The sequence below is a fragment of the Sciurus carolinensis genome, chromosome 10 (genome assembly GCF_902686445.1).
Source record: "Sciurus carolinensis chromosome 10, mSciCar1.2, whole genome shotgun sequence".
Classification (NCBI taxonomy): domain Eukaryota; kingdom Metazoa; phylum Chordata; class Mammalia; order Rodentia; family Sciuridae; genus Sciurus; species Sciurus carolinensis.
In genome coordinates, this window is record NC_062222.1 from 38,099,860 (window position 1) to 38,109,852 (window position 9,993).

At 37.7% G+C, this 9,993-nt stretch overlaps 1 pseudogene; it reads left to right on the forward strand.

Moving 5' to 3' along the window:
- The first annotated feature begins 5,165 nt into the window (after positions 1–5,165).
- Positions 5,166–5,994, forward strand: LOC124994056 (sodium/potassium-transporting ATPase subunit beta-3-like; annotated as a pseudogene).
- The last annotated feature ends 3,999 nt before the right edge of the window (positions 5,995–9,993 follow it).

The following is a 9,993-nucleotide window of genomic DNA, read 5'->3' on the forward strand; positions in this document are numbered from 1 at the left end:
CAATGCTCATAAATCTAATGCATTTTTATACATAAGTGAAGAATCTTCAGAAAGAGAAGTTAGGAAAACTACCCCATTCACAATAGCTTCAAAAAAAAATAAAATACTTGGGAATCAATCTCACAAAGGAGGTGAAAGACCTCTACAATGAGAACTACAGAACACTAAAAAAGATGTTAAAGAAAACCTTAGAAGATGGAAAGATCTCCCATGTTCTTGGATAGGAAGAATTAATATTGTCAAAATGTCCATACTAACAAAAGTGCTATACAGATTCAATGCAATTCCAATTAAAATCCCAATGACGTGCCTTACAGAAATAGAACAAGCAATCATGAAATTCATCTGGAAGAATAAGAAACCCAGAATAGCTAAAGCAACCCTTCGCAGGAAAAATGAAGGTGGTGGTATCGCAATACCAGAACTTCAACTATACTACAAAGCAATAGTAACAAAAACAGCATGGTATTGGTACCAAAATAGACAGGTAGATCAGTGGTACAGAATAGAGGACACGGACACAAACCCAAATAAATACAATTTTCTCATACTAGACAAAGGTGCCAAAAATATGCAATGGATAAAAGATAGTCTCTTCAACAAATGGTGCTGGGAAAATTGGAAATCCATATGCAACAGAATGAAACTAAACCCATATCTCTCACCGTGCACGAAACTAAACTCAAAATGGATTAAGGACCTCGGAATGAGACCAGAGACCCTGCATCTTATAGAAGAAAAAGTAGGTCCAGATCTTCAACATGTTGGCTTAGGACCAGACTTCCTCAACAGGACTCCCATAGCACAAGAAATAAAAGCAAGAATCAACAACTGGGATAGATTCAAACTAAAAACCTTTCTCTCAGCAAAGGAAACTATCAGCAATGCGAAGAAAGAGCCTATAGAGTGGGAGAAAATCTTTGCCAATCATATTTCAGATAGAGCACTAATCTCCAGAATCTATAAAGAACTCAAATAACTGAACACCAAGATTACAAATAACCCAATCGAAAAATGGTCTAAGGAAATGAAAAAACACTTCAAAGAAGAAGACCTACAAGCAATCAACAAACATATGGAAAAACGTTCAACATCTCTAGTAATAAGAGAAATGCAAATCAAAACCACCCTAAGATTCCATCTCACCCCAATTAGAATGGCGATTATCAAGAATACAAGCAACATCAGGTGTTGGCGAGGATGTGGGGAAAAAGGTACACTCATACATTGCTGGTGGGGTTGCAAATTAGTGCAGCCACTGTGGAAAGCAGTATGGAGATTCCTTAGAAAACTTGGAATGGAACCACCATTTGACCCAGCTATCCCACTCCTTGGCCTATACCCAAAGGACTTAACAATCAGCATACTACAGAGACACAGCCACATCAATGTTCATTGCTGCTCAATTCACCATAGCCAGATTGTGGAACCAACCTAGATGCCCTTCAATTGATGAATGGATAAAGAAACTGTGGCATGCATATACAATGGAATATTACTCAGCTATAAAGAATGATAAAATTATGTCATTTTCAGGCAAATGGATGAAATTGGAGAACATCATGCTAAGTGAGATAAGCCAATCTCAAAAAAACAAAGGAAGAATGATCTCGCTGATAAGTGGATGATGACACATAATGGGGCATGGGAGGGTTTAGTTTTAGGGCTAGAGTTAGGGTTAGGGACGGGGGCAAGAATGGGGGCAGGAAGGACTGTATAGAGGGAAAAGAGGGGTGGGAATGGTCGGGGAAAGGGAAAAAATAACAGAGTGAATCAACCAACATTATCCTATGTAAATTTATGATTACACAAAAGGTATGCCTTTACTCCATGTACAAACAGAGAAACAACATGTATCCCATTTGTCTACAATAAAAAAAAAAGAAAACAAAATCACAACAACAAAAAAAAGAATTTCAGAAATAAACATTAAATGAGCAGTAAAAATGAAAAAAAAAGAAGAAATCAGGAAAATGGAGATTATTCCAAGATTTAAGAGAAATTAATAAATGTATACAACATATGGGTTCACTTCAATGTGCATTACCTAACCCTAATTTAATCCCTCAAGATTTTTCCTTACGTGTAATAGATTTGAAAGGCTGTTTTTTTAAAACTATTCCTCTCTTTCCTTATGATCAAGAAAAATTTACCTTCACAGTTCCTGTTTTCTGTCATGATAAACCTGCTGATAGATATTAGTGGAAAGTTCTTCCTCAAGGTATGTTAAATAGTCCCACATTATGTCAGCATTTTGTGAATAATTCTTTTCAGTCTTTCTGAGAATTTTTCCCACATATTCTTGGTTATCATTATATGGATGATATTTTTATTGCTAGCCCAATACTTATAGAAGATACTTTAACTAAATTACAACACATTCTATTACAATCTGGTCTCCATTTGACCACAGAAAAAATTCAATGACAACTCCCTATTAACTATTTAGGACATAAGATACTCCAATGTTATTCTATTCCTAATATTCCAAAATTGATTCTTCCTTCCAAATTTTTCTTAGTTCATTTACAGAAATTTTTAGGACATTTAAATTGGGCTTCACCATATACTTCTTTAACTACTGATATGTTGTCACCTTTTTTTCAGCTGTTGAAAAAGCAATATAATCCCACCAGATTTTTCCAGTTAACTCCTGCACTGACTGCAGCTCTTCAGTGTGTTAATGAGAAGTTATCTACAGTTCTTACAGATTCCCAACACTCAATGTTCCTTTATCTCTAATAATCTTTAGAGGAAAACCTTATGCCTTTAGTGCAGTTGTAGCCATTTATAATCAAAAAAATGTATATAATAGAATGGCTATATTCTCCTCACTTTTCAGGAAGAAATGTTCTCCCTTATGCTTATATGTGTGCTCAACTGATCTCAGATGGTCGCAATCGTATTTTTTCTCTTACAGGCACAGATGTTCATGTACTTTATCTTACTTAGGGAAAGACTTTATATTTATAGTATTTATAATTTTCCTCATATTATCAGGCTATTCTAACTGATTTTTTAGTTCCTATTGCTTTCCATGCCACTCCGGATGAATGCCTTTCTTTATTGTGGCAATTTTCTCATGCTCCTTCTTCTATAATTGCCTCCATTCCACTTTCAAGTGAAATTACTGTTTATACTGATAGAGGAAAAACAACAAGGTGTGGTGTCTATATTCACTGATATAAAATGGACTGATTATTACACATTGTCTCAAGCTTCTCCCCAGCAAGCAGAATTAGTTGTCATTATTTTGGCTATTTGTATATTTCCCACTGCCCTAAACAGCATTACAGATTCTCAGTATACACTAAACTGATGCCTCATATTTCCTCTGCAAATTTGTCACCTCATTTGGACTCTACTTTGTTATCCCTGTTTATCACTCTTCAATCTTTTTTACAGGATCATACAGCTCCAGTATTTCTTGCTCACATACACAGCCATGTTAAGATTCCTGGAGCACTCACTGAAGGAAATGCTCATGCTGATGCTGCTATAAAATCACTTTACCCTCTCTTTTCAGACCCTTTGGAATCACACAATTTTTGTCATCAAAATGCTCATTTCTTAATAAAAACTTTTCTATTTCCTCTCAACAGGCCCCTTTCATCATTAATAATTGCTCTCATTGCACACCCTTTTGTTTCCCTACTTGGGAAACTCGAGGTTTACACTCTAATGCCATTTGGCAGATGCGTGTAACTCTTTTTCCTCCTTTTCATCCCTTCCTTCTTACATGCTACCATAGATACATCCCCAGGCTTTATATGGGTCAGTTCACATAGTTCAGAGAATGTCTCAGCCTGTATCTCTTATATGTTCCTTTGCATTGCCACCATGGGAAAACCTCATCATTTAAAAACTATTTCCCTGCTTATACTTCTAATGCTCTTGCTCAGTTTTGTAATCAATGGAATATAATTCTAACCCATGGAATTCCTCACAATCCTACTGGACAGACCTTAGTTGAATGTGCACATTGCATGCTTAAAACATGCCTTTTGAAACAAAAACACAAAAGGGGACCTAGCTTTGCTCATGTTAATAATGCTCTTAATATTGCCTTGTTCAAAATAAATTCTCTTAATGTACAGTATGAAGATAATACACTTTGTTGGTCCTCTGCCTTGGACAGGCACATTACTCCTAAGGAGACACTAACAAAGATTTATGTAAAATACTGAGTTCCACCAGATCCAATTTGGTAGGACCCTGTAACTTTGATTATATGGGGCAATGGATATGCTGCTGTTCTTACTCCTACAGGTCTTGTCTCGATTTCTGCCAGGTGTGTGAGACCCATCAATCATCATGAGTTAGCATCAAGGTCTTCATAATCTGATTCCCAAATTCCATTTGACCCTGGATGAAGAGGACCCGGATTAAAATAAAGAACCTCCAATAAGGAAAAGAGGCCCAAGAGATCCTCTGTCTTCTAATCATCTAGTGACATGGGGGGATATAAAGAGTTTAACAACATCTGCTCAACAGTTGCTAGCCCGGATGGGTTTAGAATATACTGCGGAAAACTTGGTTACAGCTCTGTTTGACAAACTTGCCCAAAATTCCACAATTATGCTGGTTATTATTATGTAATTTCTCTGTTATTGTATTTCTATTGGTGGTGCCTCCATTCTTAGTGGAAATTGTTAATTCTTCTGAAATTTGTATTGTCAAGCTATTCTTGATCAAAGGGCTGCTATTGATTATTTGCTGTTGTTACATCATAATGGATGCCAAGAATTTAATATGTGTCATTTCAATTTAACTGATAATAGTAACCCCATTCAAAGGGAATTGGATCATCTTAAAGACATTATAAAGATGTACAACAAGAAGATGGAGTTTGGGATTTATTAGCTTGGTTAATCTCATGGCCACCAAATTTTGCATGGATCAAAAAGCTTTTCAGGGGAGGCAGTGGTGAGCAGCGTGGGGATTGGCTGCAGTGCACAGAGATGTCAGGTTCCCGTGGCCTGAAAGGCTGCCCAGCACCATGCAGTCAGCTCCAGTGCTCCCGTTGAGGAGGAGGTGTCCTCAGCTGTGATGTCCTCCTCTGCCACACTGGACTGTGATACTAGAGCCAGGATGCACCTCTGTGCTCCTCACAGCCTGTACCCCTGCCCCCATCCACTGCTCCCCTCACTGTCAGCACACCCACCATGACAAAGAATGAGAAGAAGTTCTTCACCCAGAGCCTGGCCAAGTGGAAGCTCTTCATCCAACCCGACCACCAGAGAGGGAGTTCCTGGGGTGCACAGTCAAGAGCTGGGGTTTGATCTTGCTCGTTTTGTTTTTTTGTGGGTTCTTGGCTGCACTCCTCACATTCACAATGTGGGTTATGCTTCAGATTCTGAATGATGAGTTCCAAAATATCATGACCAGATTCCTAGTCCAGGACTTATGGTTTTTCCAAAACCAGTGACTGCATTTAAATATGCATTTATCAGATTCAAGTTGCTATGAAAGGTACGTTAAAGACCTTAAGAAGTTTCTAAAATCATATTCTGTAGAACAACAGAATGATTTCAGAGTCCGTCCTGATGGAGTACTTTTTGAACAGAAGGGTACAGTTTATGCTGCATGTCAGTTTCCTCTTGCCATATTTTAAGAATGCAGTGGTATAGATGATCCTGATTTTGGCTATTCCAAAGGAAAACCTTATATTCTTGTAAACATGAACAGAAAAAATGGATTAAAGACTGAAGGAGATCCAAGGATAGAATGTTCAAAAGGATGAAAACAGCAACTGTTGAAATGTATCCTAATCTTGGAGTTATAGACTTAAAGTATTTTCCATATTATGGGAAAAACTACATGTGGGATTATCTGCAACCATGAGGTGCTGTCCAGGTCGTCTTTGGATCTAATAATACCAGGAATGAAGTAAACAGTTGAGTGCAAAGTTGATGGATCACCCAACCTAAAATCTAGAATGATTGTGACAAGTTTTTGGAAGGAGTTGTGTTCAAAATTACAGTATGTGCATAGTATGCATAGGATGTCTCCACAGAGTAAATGTTGTGTTGTCTGTCTTCATTTTGCAACAACTGGACCTGCCATTCTGAATTATGAGACTGCCTTGGAGAAGGTGGTACATGACACTGGGGTAAAATCATAATGTGCTTCCAGATCATAGTGTTCAGTGTCCTCTGAATTAACTGCCTATTGCCTGTGCTGCCCCTTCAACCAGTGTGCAGTTGCCTGATAGGGACCAGTGAACATGAATTCCAAATATGTAGGATGGGGTTTTGCCCTCTTTTTATGTAGTTTAATTGCCAATTGTCTGAAACTTAATGTGCTGTGCTATGTATTTTATGGATTTAACATTAGTTAACTCTCATATTTTGATGCCAACAAAGTTTTTAGGGATAAAATTGTACCTAACTAACATCAAGTGACTATAGCTACAAGCAATGTGTGTGGAGAAGTTCTGTATGTGGGGAGAAAAAAAAAGAAAAGAAAAGTGAATCTAAAAGTGTTATATCTTGGACTTTTTTCTAAAATTATTTTTTACATTCTGGACTAGTCGGTGGGTCTTTTTGATTAAGAGCACAAATGTTTTGTTGTAAACCATGTTTTTAACAAAAGAAAATACTGATGGAATTATTTTTGTGCTGTAACTAAGTCTCCTATGGATGAATGTATTTTAGACCATAGAAGACGCAGCATCTTTAGGTTAGTCAGGATAAATATGAAGTTAATTTTTTATGAAATTAAATTCATAAGACTTAAATTGTATAATAGTTTGTGAAATATCTTATTACTGCTTTTATATAGCAGACTGTGGACTAATAAAAGATACAAATTGTGAAAAAACAACATTTTAATTGGAGGATGTTTATTGATAATTAATTGCCTTATTATGTTGTGAGTGTTTTGACAACAGTTGCCTTGCTTTCTCCCTCCATTTTCCTTAAACAGAAGACAAGTAATATCTATTCAAAAGGCCATACAAAACAAACAAACAAAAAAAAAGGAGTTGAAGGGATTTCAGGTCAGTCAATGTACAGAGGAGTAAAAGTCCTTCAAGTCAAACAGACTCCTCAGGACAGAAGGTGATCTGTTTGAATGGCTTAGAAATGCTCTGCAACTACTCTGTCCTTGAGGCCTGGACACATTATCTTATTATAATAACCTTTGGTAGTAGTGAACTCTGAGAAGCAAGCAAGTTATGTGATCTGCACATGGGCAAAGTTAACTGTACTATGTACCTAGAAAACTTGATATGACCCTGGAATAGATAATAAAACTGGACTGGCTTTCCCACAGGGAGTCACTTCTTTCTCTTCACTATCCTGTGTGCTTGCCTCTTTATTGCTCTCCCCTTATCCCTAAAAGGTGGACCCCCATTAACCTTTACAAAAATGCAAAAATGGGAACCTAAGAAGGGCAAAACCTGAATTTGAAAAACAGAAAATTTTAAAGAAAAACTAAACATCTTATGGGAGTTGTAGAGCACAAAAATGAATCCTATAGCATTTCTGAAGTACAAAAATTATTTTGTTGTTCTAATTGTATATTTGCACCACAAAGATGTGACATGCTAATTTCTCTGATTTTATTTGTTACATGTGAACTTTGTCAAGTAGACAATCTTTGTGATGAATTACCCATAAAATGCCAATCAAAAATTTAAACAGAACCATGAATAAAAAGAGAATATTGCCTCCTAAATAAATAGTGTGCACAGCATGGCTTAGGAACATCCATCAGAATGCATTGTACTATCATGTATAGCTAATTAGAACAAATATGGAATATTGATTACAATAAAAAATTAAAAACAATAAAACAGAAAATGACTCTAAATTTTTTTCTTTAGAGTTGGGACTGGACCTACAATAAAACAGTAAAGCCAGCTTTCAAATACCAGTGGTGGATCCTGAGTGATATTACAAGCAATTGATATATTTATTCAGCACAAATTCACTCAAATCTTTTAAGAAAAATATTATCTTTCCATGCAGTCAAAACAGAGTGAGAGAAGGCAATTCTAAGAGTACCTCTCTTCTGTCATCACCTCTTTGTTTCCCAATTGCCCTTGAGGTTGACTTCCAACACTTCCAGGTGTGCCATTCACTTCATTGGAGAGTCTTGGAGTGTGCCCCAGAAGGCACTTCCATGAGACTACTGCAGATGATCTTTTGAATATCATAATGTTAACTGTTCCTGAGCATCTTTTCCTCTTCCACAATAGGGTGAGGAACATTTCATATCAGTCTTTTCATGAGAGTGCAGTTACATATCAGTTCCTTAGCATTGTCTGATATCCAGGTATGACTAATCCTGAAAAGGCAATGTCACTGAGGAAGCACGGCTAACTCATTCTCAAGTTTCCTTTTCAAAAGTCTAATTAGAATGAGCTTATACTTCAAAGAACTACTTTTCTAAACATGTATTGATTTATTTCAAAGTAGGAAAACCTTTTGAAAAACCTGCAAGAATTGGATTCTCTGAAGAGGATCAATATGACAGGTGACTGGATCCTCTTCCAGTCTGTCTCTTTGGTGAACTTTGAAGGAAAACCATTCAAAGGCTGAACCAAACTCTTTCTAACAAATTTGTAATTTCATCACTGAAAAGAATACTGCCAGAAACTGTAGTTGCATATAAAGACCCACAGTCCTGGGGGTGTCTTGGGAGAAGAATTATCCCAGGCTTTATAAGCAAGAAAAAGGTTGTGGACAAACTCTGATGAGATTATTTTCTTAGTGTTCCATGTTGTCCTGGGGAGAGAGAATATCCAGGGATATCTAGGACACATTATATGCTCACATTCTTATTATACAAGAAGAATATTTGGTTACAACAAACCTAAATCCCAAGACTTTATGATCAAAATCAATTCATTTATGTCCCATTCTGCCTCCTTCTATACTTTCCCTTCCAAAAATAGTAAGCAACAGATATCTGACCAAAATGAAAGACCCAGAAGAAGTGCTGGATCTCATGGACAGGGGAGGCTGATGCAGGAAATCCTTCCAAATAAATCCAGCCTCCCTACATTTTGAAGCATCTAAGCAACATAGCCAGACACTGTCTGTAAATATCAATAAAAATAGCGAGGAAGTGATGACTAAGATGACATGTGTCCACAGGCAAAAATGTGCTAGTGGGGGGGGGGGGTTGTACCTTAATGAATTTTAAAATTCATGAGTTTCTTTTCCAGCAAAACTTCTTGGCAATAATTGCATGTTGATTAGCTTACATAAAATCACTTCCTTTGAACTTTCCATCATTCAGTTCCAGAGAAAATCCTTCTACACTGGTATTGATCTTGTGGAAAGAAATGCCTGACTTTGTTAACAATTATCCAATGAAATGACTGCAAATAAGGAGACAAGTAGGATACTCATAGTGGAATGGGTTGGCATTCAGCAATTTGGGATTGAATGGCATGGGGATTTCCAGCGTTCATAGGAGAGTGCAGGTTGTTTGCTTCGCCAGTGGGTGTTTCTGGATTTTGGGAGTCATGGGTCCACATGAGTGTGTGCTGTGACATTCTGGCCACTCTGTAGATACCTTCTGACAACTCAGAAAGATGGAATGGAAGCACAGTGACATCACAGTTCTCATGGCCACCACAGACACTGTCAGTCTTGGCCACTTGTGACAGTTTCCAGAGAAGCACCTGTTCAACTGGCATGCTAAGAGGGATGACAAAGGAAGTCAGTCCAGGGGCCTGCTGTTTTCAAGAACTGTGATCCCAACTTCTTCACCCACTAGTACTGGACCAAGGTTGTGTTGGGGGAGTGGCCCATCTGACCAATCAGCAATCCACCTCCTTCCAGGTCAGGGACCATGCTGAAAGCTGTCTGTAGCACCCTCAACGCCACTAGGTGACTCAGTCCTTATTTGACTCAACAACTCCTGCTGGTTACCTGGACACTCATATCTCATGTAAGGGAACTGGCCCTCACCAACGGTGGTGGTCTGGGGTGGATGACAGATGGATGCCCAAGGGCATGAGGATCACCCAGCACAGCA